The sequence below is a fragment of the Mobula birostris genome, chromosome 10, assembly GCF_030028105.1.
Source record: "Mobula birostris isolate sMobBir1 chromosome 10, sMobBir1.hap1, whole genome shotgun sequence".
NCBI classification, from domain to species: Eukaryota; Metazoa; Chordata; class Chondrichthyes; order Myliobatiformes; family Myliobatidae; genus Mobula; species Mobula birostris.
In genome coordinates, this window is record NC_092379.1 from 114,961,546 (window position 1) to 114,982,984 (window position 21,439).

The 21,439-nt window shown below is 39.3% G+C and overlaps 1 protein-coding gene across 4 annotated transcripts in view; it reads right to left on the minus strand.

Annotated features, from left to right (window-relative positions):
* Positions 1-21,197, minus strand: part of stag2b (STAG2 cohesin complex component b) — a 175,923-nt gene extending 154,726 nt beyond the window's left edge. For 3 of the 4 annotated variants that reach the window (XM_072270837.1, XM_072270835.1, XM_072270833.1), the window contains exon 1: positions 20,942-21,197. The gene's annotated coding sequence lies outside the window, so the exon portion shown is untranslated. Of the gene's footprint in view, positions 1-20,169; positions 20,309-20,941 lie in introns of those variants that run through there. The other variant, XM_072270834.1, reaches the window with a different exon arrangement.
* Positions 21,198-21,439: the final 242 nt, after the last annotated feature.

Here is a 21,439-nt window from a genome sequence, read left to right on the forward strand (position 1 = left end):
AAATGGACATTGAAGCTTTGGACACTACCTCACTTTTTTTAATATACAGTATTTCTGTTTTTGCACATTTTAAAAAATCTATTCAATATGTGTAATTGATTTACTTGTTTATTTATTGTTTTATTTTTTTCTCTCTGCTAGATTATGTCTTGCATTGAACTGCTGCTGCCAAGTTACAAATTTCACATCACATGTCAGTGATAACAAACCTGATTCTGATTCACATTTCTGTTCAATTTCTAGTTTATTCACCTTATTGGTCCCAAGTTAACAAATATCCCTTACTTTGATGCCCAAAGCCTTCACTTCCAATTTCAGTAAATAACCTGGTCTGCTAGATCATTTCATTTCTAAGAAAGACCAACAAAATCCAAGGTTTCAACTCGCCCATTATCCAATAGTTGGATCAACAAATTCCATTCCGCACTTAAAACCAGGAAATTCTCCCAGCATTCCATTTAACAGTACTGCCTCAACCAAATATCAATCATAGGCATCCAAAAAAGTTATGAGGTCAAGGTACGATCTCCAGAAAGCCATCTAGAGGGGGATGTGACAATTCCTGACTAAACTTGAAACAACAAATGATGCTTGATATTTGTGGCAAGGTCTGAATACTATCACTTCTTATAAAGAGAAATCAAGCGACATAGACAACAGCATGGCTTTGCTGGATCAAATAATGACAGCACAAAAAGATCGTTACTTATCTTTTCACTCATTTATTTCTTTGAGCTCAGCCGGCGAGTGAACTTGGACCCGGCATCAGGAAGAGACCCTTTCTCATCTCCCCGGCGGTTCTACAAGTTCACTGCCTGATGTCAGAACTGTCAGGAGTTATAAGGCCACCGATACAAAAGAACAATCAGTTTGATAATCATTCCGGTCAAGTCAATGGACTATTGATACAGAGAACAATCAGTTTGATAACTATTCCGGCCAAGTCAATGGGCTATTGATACAAAAGTACAATCAATTTGTTAGACACTCCAGCCACCTTAATTAAAGAAAAGAATGTCCCACCTGGTTTGCTGGAGCCACAACTTAATTACAAAGATAAGAACATCCGTCAAATTTATGCTTTAATTAAGAAAGGAATGTTCTGTCTAATTTCCATCAGGTACTGCATTTTGTCAAAATCAAAAGGTGTGAAAAGCCCAGAGACATCTATGTGGATCTGGGCGAACTTTAATCATCTTGCTCCAAAGAGGGCTGCTGTGAGACATTATTCAAACACACTGCAGTCACAGACATGGTCAGTACTGAATCCATTGTTTACAAGGATCTGAGAATCCCCCATTCCCTTGCAGTTTATCACTGTCTATGCTTGCTTTGACTGTCAAAATATAAAGGAACCATCATGAGCTCCCATAGGCCCCCCTCCCCAATAATCCTGTGATTTCAGTCTCTGAAGCCAACCTGTGAGCAGCCTTCAGGAGGGTGAACCCATGAAAGGCATCTGGCCCAGACGAGGTAACTGGTCAAGTACTAAAGACCTGGGCTTATCAACTGGTTGGAGTGTTCACAAATCTTTAATCTCTTGTTTCGGCAGTCCGAGGTACCCACCTGCTTCATGAGGTTTCAATTATACTGGTGCCAAAGAAGAATGCAGTGACCTACCTCAATGACCATCATCCAGTAGCACTTACATCCACAGTGATGGAAGTCTTTTGAGAGGTTGGAGATGATCCAGCCAGTTGATCAGCACAGATCTTTACTAGTTGGCCAGATATTCCGCTGAGCAGGATGCTTTCCATGGGTTCGCCCTCCTGCAGGATGCTCTCACATCAGCCTCAACGACTGAAATCACAGGGCCATTGGAGCTCGTGAAGGTGCCTCCATGAACTATGATACAACTGCCCGACATTTAAAACAATTTTTCTTTCTTTCCAATGCAGCCGTGGTCTGGTGCCTCCAAATCAAAAATACTGTAACACACAGATGTTTGCACCAGCCAAAACTTTACCTCAATTTCCAGACATGAAAAATTATAAAACACCCAAGGTCTGTAACAAAAACACAATATCCAAGGCTCAATCTCAAATACGTGTTAAACAACTCCCATTCTCTCCATCACATGCTGCTAACTGCAAATCTCAGCCTAATTTTTTTTCATAGTTACAAACTGCAGCTGATGAACAGGAAATAATAACTTGTTTGTACATTTTAAGCTTTCCTGCAGCTCATAAACACGAGCTAAAACCACTGGAGTTCAGATGAAGCGACCTCCAAGAAAATTATGTTCCACCGTAATAATGTGGCAATTGAGACACCACCTATGACAATAATTAGAGCAAATGACAAGCCAATACATTTGTTTCTATACTGAAATAATTTCAATTTGCTAATCCTACCCCAATTGTTTTGATTGTAGTTGTCTCCACTATTAAAGAACTAACATTTAGTGTAAATTCATAAAAATTTCTGAAGGCCAAACAGATGCTAGCATCCATTAAGTGACCGACGCAGCTGCAAGTGCTTTAATGGAATCATTCTCAAGGAAATAAACAATAAAAAGAATGTCAGGATTTTAAAAGCACATACAATTGAGTGTAAGGGAAATGATAAGATACCATGCTCAGTCATTCTATGACAACAAGAGTGGGGGAGAAAAACATAACAGCTCACCTGAAAAATAATTCTTTGATAAAATGTTTTCAACTTAGCTATAAAGAACCTACTACATTCCCAATGTGTTGAATCAGCTCATTTCAGATGAAGTTGCTGCGACAGATTTAAAACCCAAACTGCGAGCTCAGACAGATCAGCCCAATAACCCATTGTAACCAAACCCACAGATAAATTCCAACAGCAAGTTGAGAGTAACAGCTCGAGATCAGGGCCGTATTCCAAAGCAGAGGAAACACCTTGTGTCAAATAAGAAGTTGTTTATTTCTGCTTATGCAACCTTCAATTCCATTTGCAACTCTTCTCAGAAAATAAACCATTTCAACTCTGCAAGCATCCAGACTTAGCCATGATTTGGGAATAGGCAATTAAGTAGCATCACCAGAAATATCCTGGAAGTTATCACTGACCAACAAGTCAACTAAAGCACTACAAAAGTATCACTGCAAGATTGGTTTACAACAGACAACAGCTCAACACCCCAGATGCACTTGAATTATCCACAAGAAAATCCAACTCCAACAAACCCTATCACCAGCCTCGACACCACCAACATAATACAGCACAGCTGAAACTGCTAAGCAATGCTACTCCAACAGCAAACCCTGTAATTCTGCTATCAATGACGAGTAACAGGTGCCACCTCAGGGTTCACTTACATTGTACACCATTCTGTCAGGAAACTATATATTTCTTCCACTTCACTGTGCCTAATTGCTGAAACTTCCCAAAAACCTTCTGGTAATACCTTTACCAGTAGAATTCCAGCAACTTGCCTTTACCTTCAAGGACAAAAAAAATGTATGCCCACATCCCATTAACTTAAGAAACAAAATGAGACACTAAGGTACAATACCCATAAGTGCTGTGCAGCTGAAAAGAAGTGCCAAATGAAACTTCCAAAAGTGCCAAGAAGTGCCAAAAGAAGTGCCAAATGAGTATGTCAAATAGAAACACGTCACTCTGATCAAGAATTTTGATTTTCAATATACATGCATTGCAATTCTAAGAATTCATGAAAATATACTTCACTACACAGAGAAACAAGATTAGACATTTCAAATGAGAACTTCTATAATTTTCATTTAAGCTGCTTTCAATTAACAGTTGACAGAATATCAGTAACTAAACAGACATGAAGTATTTAGCATTCAAGGAGCAATAAGCCAAACTTATGTTGATATACATCATTACTTCTTATGTTATTATTTCACCACACTATATAGATCCTAAGCTAATTAGCATATTACACATCCTTTCAATGGTCAAAATTCAATCAAGGATCTGATCAATTATTTTCCAGCTGGTGCAGACACCACTGCAAGTTTTGATGGCCTTCCTCACTGTCCATTATGCAACCAAGCTTGCTATGAACCACAAATTTGCTGATCCAGTTTTCATTATCATCCAGATCATTATCCCTGATATAGATCAGTGGTCCCTAACCTCCGGGCCATGAAGAATGCAGCGGTAGCCGGAACTCACTCAGCACATCTTTAAGAAAAAAGCCGAAATAAACAACCTGATTAATTAGCTTGTTTATTTCAGCTTTTTTCTTAAAGATGTGCTGGGTGCGTTCCGGCTACCGCTGCACCGCAGCATTCTTTGCAGACTGGTATCGGTCCGTGGCCCGGAGGTTGGGGACCACTGATATAGATGACAAACAGCAATGGACCTAGCACTGAACCCTGCAGCACACTACTAGTCACAGGCCTCCAGTCAGAGGGGCAACCATCTACCAACACTCTCTGGCTTTTCCTGCGAAATCAATGTCTAATCCAATTTACTATCCTATCTTGAATCCCAAACAACTGAACCTTTTTGCACAACCTCCCACGCAGGACCTTGTCGAACATTTTGCTGAAATCCACACAGACAACACCCACTGCCTTGCTTTAATCAACTTTCATGGTAACTTCCTCAAAAAATTCTAAGATTGGTTAGACACAATCTATCACACTGATTGCGCATATTCTAAATAATACATGATAATGAGGAACAGGAAATAGTGCTAGACTATCAGTTGCCCTCTTGTCAGGAGCTCAAAATGCAGATAATTCACCTGCAATAGAAACCACATCATGTGGTGAACAAAGGAAATGGGCCACAGTCGACACAAAGCTTGCTATGTGTGCAGTTGATCAAAATCAACATGGATGTATGAAAGGAAAACCCATCTTTAACTGGGGTTCTGCCAGAAGTAGCAAGGGGCTATTTGAGGTCATTTATATGGTTTTCCAAAGGTCTTTAAAAACCCACGTAAGAAGATGGTCAAAAGCTTTTGAGCACAGTGGGAATGAGTTGATCAATGACATGATTTGAGAACAGCTTACAGCCAAAATTTTGAGGTGGATATTACAATCCTTCACAGGCTGGTAGAATATTACTTGGGTGAAACTGCTTGGGCCTCGGCTGTTCATGATCCAGGTGCGATGATCATTTGTCTAATTCCATGATTCTTGCAACCCAGGTGTAATTGTAGGCTGAGCAGTGAGTACAAAGGGGCTTCAAGAGAAAACAGACAAATGAAATGGGCAGGAACAGTCAGGTGCAAATTAATACAGAGAAGTTTGATGAAGTTCACTTTGATGTACAAAACAAAGACATTTTGTTACTTAGAGAAATTGGGCCACAATGTCCAAAAAGACCAAGATATTCTAGTGCACAAAAGGAGAAAGGTAGATGTAGTAAGAGATTAAGAAGGTAACTGCTATTCTGGTCCTTATTATCAGAGATTTTGACTGTGGGAATAAAGTGAGACAAAGCCTCAATGAGACTACTAAGTATTGTGCAGTTTGGGTCATCTTGGCCAAAAATGAATACACTCGGCAACAGAGTGCAGCATAGATCGACTGGACTGGTTTCAGGAAATCAGCTTTTCAATACAAAGCAAAACTAAGTACCTCAGCATACATTCCCCAGAATTTATAAGTGGAGATCTCATAGAAATGTACAAAATTCTTATGGACTGAATGCTAAAATAACAAAGCACTAAAAATTCAGTCAAGTTACTTCTACAGTGAGAAAAGCTGTTGAAGTTTCATGTCTTTGACTTGCGCCACAGATGGGAAATGTTTGGCAATTCCAACTTCTTGATTCCAAATTGCAACAATTTCTTGCACAAAAGTATCAAGACTTCGATGTTCTGTCAAGATAAATACCCTTTTTATGGTTAACCATTCTTGAACTAAGATGTTTATCATGATCCTGTGGAAACAGGCTCGTAAAATAATATGGCTAGCCCTGCCAAATGAAACTTTTGCTGAGATTTTAAAACAACCAGATCTGCATTGTGATTAATGTGTTTGTTTTACAAACATTCTAAATACAATTTCTGCAACCTAATTTTTTCAAGTTTGTAAATAAGACCAAGTAAAATAAAGTGTTGTTTATCTTTTGCTGGCAATACGCATTAGCACCAAAGTTCCTACAATGTCCCAAATGCTCAAAATTACATGGAACACTCCAAGGTTCCATTCCAAAAACAAACATGCCTTCCACCTCAATAAAATTTTTGAATTTGCAGCAAATAAAGCCCAGAGAAAATCATCACAAACTGACATGATTAAATGGCTCCCTTGTGACTTCAGATTAGCTTCTGCAATGAATTAGCTCTTTCTCACAATAGTAAAACTCTTGCAAATTGGTTTTGTTATAACTTTTAAAGAGAAAGACAGACATTTTAAGGTCTCAATATTTAAAAAAGTATATTTTCTGTACCTTCTTCAAGCAGCCAAATGCTAGGCTTTGCTGTGGTGTAAATATTCCAGAATCTCAAACATTCCACCCCCCCCACCACCACCCCCGGGGGCAACTATGCACAACAAGCTGAATTGGGAAAGGGCCATTATTTTATTTACGTTAAATTTAAGATATCCTCTCACGTTTCAATGAAAGGTTTGACCATGACTTGGTGATTAGTGACAAATGTGTGTTGAAACAAGTATTAATTATGTAGTGCAGCTCAATGACTGATGACCTGCAGGCCATTATCTTAACCAATGGGTCCAAAACTGATCTAATTTCAGTGCAAACATTTCAAGCAAAGCTACATGGTTGCCCCAAAGCTTTTCTCTATCTTTTTTCACTGCAATTACTTTACTTCCAATAAGCTTCCCTCTGAGCTAGTTTATTGGACAAGTTAGTATATATCACCGGCACACCAGAAACTAAACCAACTAAAAATGACATAATACAGTCAACCATTATAAAGGTGAAGACAGAACTAAAGTTAATCAAAGTGCGCTCATTATAATTTGTTTTAAGTGTCTGGAGAGATGATATAAAGGTACTGAATTGCTGGTTAAATAAAACTTCGTAGAACAGTGAGGGAACTGAAATAATGAGGATCAAAGAGAAACTGCAAAGGCATTTAAGCATCACAATTAAAAACTTAATATTTGCTGCAATTCCCAGCAATGGACACGAATAGAAATAAACGTGAAAGCACTTGTCACATCAAATCTGAATAAAGCTGTGTCTCACTTTTACCTTTTACATCAATCAGCTTATGACAAAGTGTGTCATGTCTTGGATTTACATATAATTGTCTGCCTGCACTGCACTCCCTCTGTAACACTACAGTCTGCCTTCCGTTACGGTGCTTTCTTTGTACTACTTCAATGTACTGATGAGCTGACATGATGTATATAGATGACATGCAAAACAATTTTTCACTGAAGCTTGGTATATGAGAATAATAAAACAATTTTAATTTACTGTCGCACAATTCTTAAGCTACAAACCTTAATAGCAGTGGACAATTCTGTAATTTTAAACTAAATGAATTTCAGTGGATGACAGCAGCTGCTTGATTACACAAATTCAATCAGATTAGTAACCAGCATAAAAACAATACAAGCTGAAAGCATTCAAGAAATGAACACCGACATCTGAACACATTTGTACAGAAATTCTCGAAGTTAAACAAAGAAGTCTTGGCTCTTAAGTGCACTGCAATTGTTTGGCAATTATTCTTCCTAATCAAAAGGGAATCCTTCATAATGTCATAAGTGACAATTCCCACACTCAAAGTTCCAACTTCATTCTCACAAGCAGTATTCATTTACACATTTCAACCACACATTCAGGTAGCCAAAATCTAAATACAGTTAACAACTCCTTAAGTTATTTAAGTAATCCAAGGGGCTACCAACACCAAAACAATTGCTAATGCACAAGATCTAAAATAAACATAAAAGTTGAAAATAGAGCATATCAAAATGCATCCCCGAAAAGTAAAACAGTGGGAATGTCTTTAATCAATGGCCTTGCAGCAAAACTACTGACTGCATGATGCTTATATCTTTGAATTTGCATCATGCATTGTAATAATAATACTACCACAAAGCATGAGCAATGTCACACAGGCCTCTCTTAAACGGTGGAATGATGTTAGGTTTAAATTCTGGAAATACACTACAACTTGGAATTTATGAAGATGGTTCTGCTTAGCAATAATGCAAAGAGAATAAATGTAGTGTAAATTAATCCAACTTCGCAATAACAATGACTTAGGTTCATGAACAACAAACATTCAGGTGTTTCTTTGCCAAGACATTAGCATTCTTCAGGATTTATCCTCATCTTGCAGACAAAGCACAAAATTTTAAATGTACAAACTGTCACCATGCAACCTCCAAATGATTCAAAAAGCACATACACAATTTAAAAGCAGTAAATACCTGTATTGTCACCAGTATGGTAATGAAAACAATGGTTGTGGAATGAATGAAGACACAAGTTAACATTGGAAAGGTAGGAAGATAAAACCCAAAGGCATGGATCCAAAACAGCCTACACCAGGCACACAGATTCAAGTTGGCACTTGGCACTGGTATGGAATTTTCCTTATTTCACTGGAGTGCATGTTAGTATCAGCCACACAGGCCAGCTTTTTGAAATGCCAAGAGACATCTCTTCCTCTGATATCACCATAAAACTGCTACTCAGTGACTAAATATTCAGAGTACCATGTGGACAAGACCTCACGTGCATGGAAGATCTATTCCCAGTGCAAACTTGTTCAGTCCAAACACTAATGACTCACAAGTGATCCATCCTTGAATCCACTGATGTAAGTATAATTGTCACTGTTGAAAGGCTACACTTATTTGGTACAAAGCCAAAGGTGATGACATAAACAAGTTGGATGATTCGTTTAATGTATGAATTAAATATCAGCAAGGCAGTTTTGAGTACATCTCACTTCCGGTATACAAGTGCTTATTGAAAAATAAAATTAATATCACAGTAAATTATGATGAACAGCTAGTTCATCTTACCAATGCTCTTTTCAAAACACTAATAAACAGAAATCACGTAAGAAAGATCGCTAAGGTCAAGACCCAACAGCCTTCTCAGAATTCTGGCAGGGTTCTCATAGGAAGAAAATGGTGCAATCCTTTCCATCTCATACTGAATAACTCATCAACTGGCATCACCACTGATTCATTCAGCACACACCAAAACTCATGGGTGTCCAACATAACTCAAAGCACATGGTCACAAAACCTATGGTCAATGCTATCTTCACATCTCCTAATACTGAACCACACCTCTCCCTCAATTAGAAGGGAGATTTCAACCAGCGAGCTGCTCAAGAAGATGAATGCAAAATTGATCCGTCAGTATTCAGTGCACTTTTCAGCCCACCAGCTTCATGTCTCACATCACAAGACTATTGTGAAGGCTACCATAACAGAGCAGCCTAACAAAGCAACATCCTATGCAGCATAATCTGAAATACTCGGGTCATTCTATCACAACTGTTTGTAGAAAAAAAAATTCTCAGAGGGAATTCAAAACTAAACTTGCCATTAAAATTTAGAATAACTTACTTAACATCATCTACTCAACAAAACAATTTTCTAACAAATATTATTCATGTTATTTTGTTATTAGCCTCATTATTTTCAGAAGTTCTTTAAACTTGGACCACCAAGGTAGATCTTTTATTTAAAAGTTACCCTATTTGGCACTGCTCACTTATCCAGAAACAACATTCCTCTATTTTTAAAATAGCTGGCATTAAAAGGGCATATATTACAATTATAAAACTTAGCCAAGGTCATGTATTAACATCTAGCATTTAGAAACATTTCTTGCATTACTAATTTTACTATATCCAGTCAGAACTGCTTCAAACAATATGCTCTTCAAATCAAAATTTCATATCCTTTTCCCTTTTTGCTTTAGGGGGATAAATTAAAGCAAACGCCTTCCCAGTTTGCACCAATTATAAAACTTCTTAAATGGACGTATAGTTTTAGACGAGCATAATTGCATCATCACCAAGCAGTCCTGTGATTTTGTTGAAATATTCTTTCTTCCGCATTGCTCAACAAAACTTTCTGCTTCCAATTGCTGACGTACAGATGCCTCATTCAATAAACTTAAGGAGGCCGTGATAAAGTTTAAGGGAATGGGGGATTCTCAGATTCCTGTAAACAATGGATTCAGTACTGACTATGTCTGACTGCAGTGTGTTTGAATAATGTCTCACAGCTGCTTTCTTTGGAGCAAGATAAGGGTTAAAGTTCACCCAGATCCACATAAGATATCTCTGGGCTTTTCACACCTTTTGATTTTGACAAAAAGCAGTACCTGATGGAAATTAGACAGAATATTCCTTTCTTAATTAAAGCATAAATTTGACGGATGTTCTTACTTTGTAATTAAGTTGTGGCTCCAGCAAACCAGGCAGGACATTCTTTTCTTTAATTAAGGTGGCTGGAGTGTCTAACAAATTGATTGTACTTTTGTATCAATAGTCCATTGACTTGACCGGAGTAGTTATCAAACTGATTGTTCTCTGTATCAATAGTCCATTGACTTGACCAGAATGATTATCAAACTGATTGTTCTTTTGTATCGGTGGCCTTATAACTTCTGACAATTCTGACATCGGGCAGTGGACCTGTAGAACCGCCGGGGAGATGAGAAAGGGTCTCTCCCTGATGTCGGGTCCAAGTTCACTCCCCGGCTGAGCTCGAAGAAATAAACGAGTGAAAAGATAAGTAATGATCTTTTTGTGCTGTCGTTATTTGATCTAGCAAAGTTACGTTTACAGCAGGACACGGGAACTGTTGCATTTGAAGTTAACAGTGCAAAACAAAAACTAATCCTACCTAACTCTTAATTAAACATTATCTCCAATTCCAAAATAAAATCAGTATTTTATCTGCATAACCAATCTTGGTAAACACAGAAAGACGGAAATTAATGGCACCAAAACACAAGACACAACTGTTCTATGCCAAGCAGCAACAGAGCAATTGAAGATTTTCCCACTTGCCCTTGCATGCTACCAGTAATCCAGGGAATCACAAGTATGCTGAGTTAAATAACTGTGGATATCCCAAACATCAACATTTATTCATGGCACAGAGGAAGAAATTAGCCGACGATGCCTATGCCAGCCAAGAAAACATGATCCAAGCTAATCCTATTATGCATCTCTGGTCATATTTGTACAAACTGAGATACATGTTCTGATGCAATGATTCCAAGGACACGGATTCCTGTCAATCTTGCATTTACGTACATACTTGATTGCATGGCCATTAACAAAGAAAGTCCAATTTTCTTTACCTGCAGCCCAAATTGACTGAAACAAATCAAAACCTTGCAAAACTGCTTTGAAGAATTATGGGCCCTCAAAAGTTATTACATATTTAATTTACCAATTCCTTATGCAATTCCAAATTAAAGACAAGTGGCCTTTGTAATGTTATGAAATAATAATGCTGAAGTGCTGCATAAGCAGAACCACATCAACCTACTATGGATCTGGACAATACTCAACTAAATATTTTACTTAATGCTTGTTAAAATGCTCTGTATACATCATATATGGGGTATATGGGGTGTCAGGGAGGGGTAGCACCTCTGGTGGGGGAACATGTCGTGTCCTTTTCAGGGCAGTTAGTCCACCTTTGATCCCCACCTGGCACTCAGCTCTCACCTGTGGCTCCCCGTAGCTGTTTGCATGCGACAGCGGCCACACCCCGGGCAACGGCTTCGACGGGTTTCAAACCCTCGGTGAGATAGGGAGTTGTCTATCCCAGCATGTGAAGACAGACTCCGGCGGATTGAGCAGACGAGACCAACGGAAGGTCCAACGATCAAGAAGGCGGTCTCTGCAAGCGTCATGGAACGTGTAGAGCAGGACAAGACACAGAAGACGTCCTGGTCATCCACTGTGCCTAGTCCCAACTCCAGCCGTCTAGACTCTGTCTTGCCACTGGACCCAGATGGGAATTGGGATGAGAGAGTGAGGCTGACGCTGCGCAACTCTCCCTCACTTAAATCCAAATCACGCGCTAGTCTCGACGCCATCATTATGGTGTCGAGGTCCTCATGGATGTCAACGATGGACGAATAACAACAACACATCATATAAAGATATGCAAAGAAATGTTAAAGATTAATATAACAAATATTAAGGACATGAAGAATTAAAAGTTTGGTGTCTCATAACAGACTATGTGTTTTAATGGCCAAAATTTAATAAACATAATTATGTAAATAACAAACCAGATTCCTAAAATGAAAAGTTCTATTTACTGATCTGTAAATTTATTTTTCCAAATACAGTGCATCACTTCTGGAACTGGCTTGTTCTTGTCCTCTTGCCCAGATGCACAATAAACTACAGACAAATTTATCATTAGAAGTATAGAAACAGGCACTTCAGCTTACCACATCAAACATGAAGTACGCATGTTAATACCATAGTTAATATCCTTCCCAACATCCCTGCATTTCACTCACAGACACATTATGAGCAACTGAGACTGGTAAACTAACTGAAGAAAACACCAATTTTTTTGGAATTTGTAAGGAAATCAAAACAACTAGAGGTAAAACACACAGTAAAGACAGCACCAGAGTCAAGATTGAATCCAGATTCAGTCCACATACACCATGGTGTCACCTTACCGCTGATACAAACCATGACCTTCACAAGCTAAATTATGGACCATTGCCAGGCAGGAAATACTGAAAAACTCAAATAAGCATCTTTTGTGGCAACATGAATTTACAACATGCCATTCCACTTGCTATCACTGAAGTCAAACTTTTTACATAAAGATAAAGAACATGAATAAAATAAGTACTTTTTAAAATGATGTATCTTCCCAATGGGCAAATGAACTGTTGTGTTGAGCCATATGGCTGATCAGAAATGTCCAAATAGATCTTTAACTAGCTTGTAATATTGATAACTTGAAGTATCAGCACTTGAGCTCCACTGCTGCTCACTCAACGTCAACAAAACAAACTTCTAGGCTGCAGTCACAGACTGAAGGCATCTTTCATGGATGCAAGATTGTCTTTCAACACCTGATCATGTTAATTTCTGCAGCAGATAAAGCAACCTGCATCACATGATAAATTGGATCCAGAGGCTTCCAAACAAAGTGAGAATGAGTGAGAGTGCATGTGAAAAAGAACACCAATTAGATGCAGCACCTTTGAAATGCCAGTGAGAGGTGGCAGTGCTTTTAGCAGCATGACATTGTACAAACAAGTGTCCAAAGTTCAAATGCCGATCTTTACTCTGCTGATTTTAGTTTACAAAGCACTGAAATCAAAATATAATGTAGTTTCCAAGCTCCCAGGTTAACCATTCATTTAAACAGTGATCACTTAGATGATGTTACTGCTCTAAAATAGTATGTGCACTGATCACAGATTCCAGAGCTGTCGGGGAAGTGTTTAAACTAATTTGGCAGGGGGATGGGAACCAGAATCATAGGGCTAAGGATAGGGCAGTCAATGCAGTGTATAGCTAGACTGTGAGGAAGGACAGGCAGATGATAGGGCAAAATTACATTCATCACCCTTTTCGATATTACCCCATGTGACACTCAACTGGGTAAGCTGAAGTGTTATATAGAGGCAATATCTAAAAGGGTGATGAGAACATGACTGATGCTCTTACATATGAATGTAGACAGTATATGGAATAAGGTAGATGATTTTATAGTGCAGTTAGAGATTCAGGTATAACGCTGTAGACACTGATTGGTGACTGAAAGGAGATCATAAGGAGCTGAACATACAAGGATACACATTGTATCAAAAGGAGAGGGTGGCGTGGCTCAGTTGGTAAAAAAAATAAAATAAAATCCTAAGAAAGGGGTGACATAGGATCGGAACATATTCAATCGTTGTGGGTAGAGTAAAAAAAATGCAAGGGTAAAAAGACCCTGATGGGAGTTATATACAGGCCTCCAAACTGTAATCTAGATGGGGGTACAAATTATAATGGATAGAAAAGGCACGAAATAAAGGCAATAATACAATAGTGATAAGGGATTTCAATATGCAGGTAGATTGGGAAAATCAGGTTGAGCTGGATCCCAAGAGAGGGAATCTGCAGAATACCTACGAGATAGCTTTTTGGAACAGTTTGTGGTCCAGCCAACTAAGGGAAAGGCAATTTTAGATTGGGCGTTGTGTAATGAACCAGACTTGATGCGACTGTTTAAGGTAAAGGAATCTTGAGGAGACAGTAATCATAATATGATAGAATTCACCCTGCAGTTTGAGGGAGAAGCTAGAGTCAGATCTATCAGTATTACAGTGGAGTAAAGAGAATTATAGAGGCATGAAAGGAGCTGACCAAAGTTAATTGCAATGGAACACAAGCAGGCATGATGGCGGAACAGCAATAGCTGCAGTTTCTGGGAACAATTCAGAAGGCACAGAATAGATACGTCCCAAAGAAGCATCGAGGACAATGATAGAAGACAAACTGGTATTCAGTTCATTTCTCCATTTCAGCCAAAATCCCCCACCCTTGCCCATCCTGTCTGCCTTACTTCTCATGGATACCATCACGTGCGTGGTGCAGAGAAGTAGCGTCCTTACCACTAAGTGCAGGAGTAGTTGTTGCCCTACAGCCATGGAGCTGCTGGACCGTTTCAATTGCCTCAGTGCTGAACTGACTCCAAGGCTGTGGACTCACTTTCTGGGATTCTGCAGTTCATTTGAGCATATTATTTCTTTATTTTGTTATTGTTTGCACGATTTGTTCTTTTCTTCTATATTGGATGTTTGTCAGCCATTGTTATGTGGGTTTTTTGTGGATTCCATTGCATTTCTTTGCTTTGTTGACTACCTGCAAGATGAATCGCAAGGCTGTATACGGTATACATACTTTGATAAAAAATTCACTCTGAACGTTCATTTGTCAGTTAATAAACCACAAAGCCAGTCTTTATGCAGCACATGCAACTTAGATCATTAGCTTTTTAATGAGGTGACGATCAAATTTCAAACACAAAACAGTTCAGCATTTAAAGCAGTGTGCCATATTAACTATATTTGCATCAGCTACATTGTCAGAGCCAAAATTCATCTTTACATATTTATATGCTTATCCACAATTATCAGATACATAAAACTATTTGTTCCGAACTCAATAGATTCAATATGTATTTATACGGTTTTGTGTCAATTTGTATGCCAACTTATCATTCTGTTCTCAGTGCAAAACAAACCTTTAAAGAGAAAGGCCTTCTCGTATTCTGAATTAAATGTTATCAGCCTATTGTTACAATTATGTTCAAAGCCTCTGGAGCAGGGGTTCCCCACATTTTATGCCATGGACCAATGCCACTAAGCGAGGGGTCTGGGGACCCCAAGACAGGATCCCCTGCTCTCGAGCCAAAAGATGCGGGAGAAGACCAATAATATCCCCCAAACTGAGTGCATATTAGTTCTCTAAATATTTAGTGGCATGTCATTGCCCATACTTATTCACATGTTCGTCCATCGTCGCTGTCAATGAAGACCTCAACACCATTGATGGTGTCGAGATTAGCGCATGATTTGGACTTAAGTGAGGGAGAGTTACGGAGCGTCAGCCTCACTTTCTCTTCCCAATTCCCATCTGGATCCAGTGGCAAGAAAGAGTTGAGACGGCTGGAGATGGGACTAGGCGCAGTGGATGGCCAGGACGTTTTCTGTGTTTTGTTGTGTTCTACACGTTCCACGACACTTGCAGAGACCACCTTCTTGACCGTTGGACCTTCCACTGGTCTCGTCTGCTCAATCCGCCGGAGTCTGTCTTCACATGCTGGGACAGACATTATTCACATATGGAGGATGGAAACCAATCTTGAGCAACAACTGATTATCTAAGCCACACAAAGTATAATCCCCTAAAGATAGACAAGCAACCTCAAAGATTGTGACAGAGTCTGGTTGGACAAGATGCTAAGCACTACATTCTGTTCTGAAGACTGCACTCCAAAGATATTTTACCCTCAGACAGAAGCACAGATTCAAAGGGCAAGACTTTGTGGGTTGAGTTCTGAAAACAAGTTGTACAGATAAGGCCTGTATTTCCTCAAATATCAAGTACATATCTGAGATTTTTAGAAATTATGTAGAAGATACTGTAGTCATTACAAAATTATCTACTCAAGTGAGCATAGGGGTGAAGAACTTTTAAAAATAGAAACATACATAAAAGATCCAGGAAACAAGGCTCTATTACTAGAGACAAAGCATGTTTTATCATAACAATTTTATTCCCCCCACCCCCCCCCCCCACGGATGTAGAAAGGAGAAGAGCAATGAGAAAAGGAGGAATGAAGTCTCTTATGGATCAATTTATGCAATGACAATGGTCAGAAACCACTCACATTACATTCCAGTCCAGGAAGTTGTAAAGTGCCAGTCAAAAGATGAACTATATCATTCCATGAGCTCCTGATGCAATGATACCCAAGTAACAGCACTTTACTATTTGAACAAGCACTTTACAATCAAACTTACCATCTACAATTTCAGATCTTAATCATTGTCAGTTTTTGGATACGCTAACCCTGTCCATTCTTTAAATCCCATCCTTCCTACACTGCTCTGTACTTATTAAACCCAATTATAATCACAATTCCCCCAACAGATGCTGCATGCTTTGCTCACTTATTTTCTATTTTCACTTTTCATAAACAGACTAATTGCCAGTGATATAAGAAAGCAACAAGGACTGATACTGGAATGACCATCCTTGAGCGAGAACAACAAATAAAATTCTAAGACAGACTGACATTTCATGAGTGAGAAAATCTGAGGGGAAAAATAGGAACATGAGGGTAAATCAAGTATGAGTACATATCTATTAAGATCTAATAATTGGCAAAACAAGTTCAGGATCAAGTCATATTCCAATATTTCTTATAATGCAAAGGACTGCAAAAAAAACACAAGATATTACCTGCAGTGCAAGAGATACTATTACATCATCTGTCATTTGCTTCATCTGCTTGGCACATTATAGCTAAGAAATTGAAAGAAATGAATCAGGCTATCAGCTTGCACCATTAGAAGGACAGCAACATCTGGAGAATGCATATGCATAGTCAAATACAAAGTTGTCAGTGAATTCCTCTTTCAGACAGCACCCTTCACCACCACTCCCAGCATAGTCAAAGTAACCAAGTTAGCAGAAATTAAGCACTATGAACCATTTTCTTCCTTTTCAAAACTGAAAACATTGACATAACATAAACAAAACTTAATAGCATACCAAGCCTTCTTAATGCTGAACAAATCTGATTTAATGTTCGTGTGGATTTTCATTTCAAAATTCCACAAACTTTGTCTTCATGTTTAAGATTTTAGCTTTTACCTTAATATTATTACTTGTTCCACTTTATTTCAATGAACCCGGAATGGAATAATCAGGACATTCAAATTGAGGTGTTTAACCTTCATTGAAAAATATAGGTGGCAGAGAACACTCAGGAATTAGGCAAAGGAATGAACTAAGAATTCATTGGAGACTTGGAATCACTTCTGACAGAATGAACACAATTTTGCTGCTGTTCTAGAGATGTTGTAAGTATTCCCAACCTTAATTTCAAAGTAAGTACTTTTACTTGCAGTATCCATAGGCTTGAAAAAAAACAATTTGTGGGATGACAGACAATAGCAAAAGTATCAATGAGAAGGATTGGCACTGGTCCTTTGGAGAAAGCAGGGAATAGTGAGGAGACATCTGGTCAGAGAGAATAATGAGAGGCTGTTTATTTTGGCAGAGGGTCATGGAGTAGTGACACAAGGAAGATCTTTTCCCCTTATTGCAGGAATTTAGTGGAGAGAGGTTCCACTGTGGTCTTCAAGAAATAACTGAATAAATGTATGAAGAAAAAATTACAAAACAGGATGAAGAACTTGAGTTGTTTAGATGAAGATCTGGCATAGACACAATGGAACAAATTACTTTTCTGTGCTGCAACATATTTGGAAAATTGTGACGGTAAATAACATTACACTACTCTGAAACACAGCTAAGAAATGTTTATCAATTTTTTGGGAGGGTAGAAGTAAAAAAAATGTTAGGAACGATCTCATAAACCTTCCAACAAGAAACATTTTCCCACATTACAATCTTGGTGGAGGACACATCACATTTGGATGACATCTAAATTAAAATCTTCACATGCTCAAGCAATACTTAGATTCGAATGTTTGAAAATTGAATCACATTAATTGCTGAAACTAGTCAACAGGAAACAGGGGTTGTTCAATTTGCACCTGAGTAATTCCAACCAACAATAAACAAACAGCAACTTTCAGATACGGAGCAGTTGACCAAATTATTGCAGATCATTAAACAGTCTGGCAAAAGGCCACAGAAAACAACCATTAACGGAGCCAAACGGACAGGCAGGTTGTCACAGAAGGAGGAAGCTAGCAAAATACCCAAAGATGCAACTTATTAAAGTTCCGATAGACTGCCTATCAAGATCCACAACCAGTTGCTTCCATCAATGAACAGTGCTGTCACAAATCAAGTAATACTTGGTGTGCAACATATCTATAAAATCAGCTTTGACTCCCAATCCATCAGTTGCTATTTTCTCCATCAGTTAAAAACTGATCAATCAATCGGAGACTTCTTTCTACTCTTAAAAAAATCCATTCATATTTCTTCTGATATTACATACATCCCTTCTCTTGTTCGGTTCTTGTGGTCAAAGTACTGTAGTTCGAGTTCTAAGTCAAGTAGCAAATGAGGAGCATTACTTAATAGTTTTTAACTATTTTCATCACACTGAGAACTGGATGAACAAATTATATATGACTTTTTAAAAAATATTTATTAAATAAAACCAAGTGCAGCTAATCTGATCATCTCATCAATCAGTACAGGAGAGACTACTGCAACATAAAATAGCTTGTACCACAGACAGTGTTAACAAAAGATACATCAGTGTTAACAACATATACCGAGATGTTCAGCCGAATTAACTGTTATTGGCTGACAAATTTAACCCGAGGGAGTCGGCGTTCACTTGTACCACTTCCCGTTCAGCTTCTGAATATTGTAGTGACGTCATGTAAAGGAGCGCTGCCCGAGAACACCAGATACTCCAAAACAGTACAACATATCTACAATGTGTAAAACTAAACTGACTCACGCAGTCCACTTAGAATTGTATCTGCAGGATGCCATTTATTACCATATTCTATTCTAACAATATAATGGTTGCAAGTTAAACAAAACAATTCGAAATATTAATGTAGGTTCAGTCTGGATCAAAGGCTTATGATGCTTTTCCAGATACCTGAATAATGATTTCACTTTATCTCAATAATTTGACCGCAACAAGTTAAATGCAGCATACATTCACCTTTGCGAATTACGCAAATAATATAAACAAACTTAGAAGCAATGTCAGTTTATACGCACCCGCACACAAAGTTCAGCAAGTTAGAACCAAAGACAGAAACTTACACACGAGAATATTTACCACAACGATCAGTGGTATGGTACCGTGGCGTTTTCCCGTAAGGATATTGCAGCTGCAAACTATACTTCCTTGCAAACTGTATATCCAAATAAGAATCACCGAATATGCTTGAACACCTTGTTTGATACCTTTACTTGTAATCACGAGCACAACACTGAACCTAATCGACAACACGCATAAATGTTAGCAGCCACTTGTTTTATTTTAATAAGCACAGCTACGGCCTGGATTAACATACAAAAGTTGGAACAACCGACGGAGGTAGAGAGTCTGTCATCTCTCTGACTCGCTTTCATGGTGGACTTGGAAAATTGAAAACATTTAAAAGGGTAGGAGTTAAACAACCTGTAATCAACAGTTCATCGAAATCGCTGAAAACAAATCAGCCAATTTACAGTGCGACAAGCCTTTCGACATGTTTGATTTGCAAAATAAGAGCCAAATTGTCAGTTAACAAGCAGCCGAGTTACAGTTAAGTACTTCCCACGAAATAAACAGATTAGATACGACAGGGTGTGGCTAAGAAATTACAGGGTGATTTATGGGAATCTGTTTACAGTGAGTTGTTTTTCTGCAAACAGAAAACCTCTAAGAGTTAAAGTTTAAACGGATAGTAGGTAGATGGGTTAACAAAAGTGTCAAGAAAAGATTTTAGTCGGAGAACTGCGAGAAAATGAAACGAAGTCCCGAACTCTGGTGGATTAATAATGTCTCCTCTTTCGCTCACGCCAAGTGTTTACAACATTGTCACATGGAAGCGGACCTGAGCACAGCCGTTCTTACTCCACGAGAGTCTTTAAATCCCTTCCAAAGCCGAACAAAACTCGCCGAAATAAAGATTAAACGCGCTCATTTTCCAACAAGTTAGAATTAACGAGTTGGATCGGCCCTAGACCGAAAGCTTTTCGTTTCATTTCCGATAAGGAAGTGGTTCTACAAAAATCGTTGGGTGTCCTAAAAATAATCCCGTTTTCGTCGGTACAAAAAAAAAGCGCCGAGTTGTCCTTTTCAATCCCCCCTCCTCGAAAAAAAACAGCGGTGCGGGGACAGAGAAATGTTAGCGATGTTGATTTAGGGAAATAAAAGTGGCGCCAAAAAGTCTCGGCTGTGCCGTCGCCAAATTGTGCCTTAAAAAGAGAGAGAAAAAAATCCCTTTCGAAGCTGTTTGTTTTCTCTCTCCTCTCCGAGGGAAGCGAGCGAAAAACCCCGCGGCTCGAAGCAGACCCGCTCTGCTGGCGGCGGGGCTGCGGGCCCCCTGCTCCTCCCTCCATCTTCTCTCCTTGGCCGGGGCAGCGGGTTAAATAAAAACAAACTGGGAGTGGAGCGGGGTGGGGAGGGGAGAGCCGGTGGGAGAAGAAGGAAGGACGGGCCCTGCTCGCCTCGGCCCGGCCCAGGCGGCCTGCCGCTCGGCGCGGCCTCCATTTTGCGAACATAGGCCACGAACAACAACGCAGCGCACTCCGGCCCTCCCGTAACTTTTTTTTTCTAGAATGTTCTCCACTATTTTTCTCTCCACAACAAAATCGTTTCCTTACCTTTTTTCCTCCTTTAAAAAAAATTCCACAACTGTTGTACTCCGTTTTACCCCTCCCCCGCGGCTCTCGATGTTTATTTACGTCCCGTGGCTCGGGCAGGTGAAGCCGTGCCCACTCAGACCGCCTGTCACTCGCTCGGCTAAAGTGCTTGTTGTTTTTTTACTGATTTTTTTAATTTTTGGGGGGAAGCGGCGGTTGATGTCGTTGCGCTCACTCCGACTGAAGGTGAAGCTGCCATCTGGCGGACAAAGGGCAGCCGAGGCGAGCCACTGCGCCCCCTAGCGGCGGTGCGGAGGTAAACGGCAGTGTTGTTGCCTTCCGGCCAGCCGGCACCACTATCGGCGGCCCCCCTCCCCCCCCAACCCCGCTCTCCCTGAGGAGGCGTCTTGCGCTCCCCCTAACGGGTGGAGGGCACAACTACAAGTCATTTCATGCCAAACCCGAACTGGGAAACAAATAATTCAGCTGGAACAAGTCCGGAAATGGATTTGAACTGTA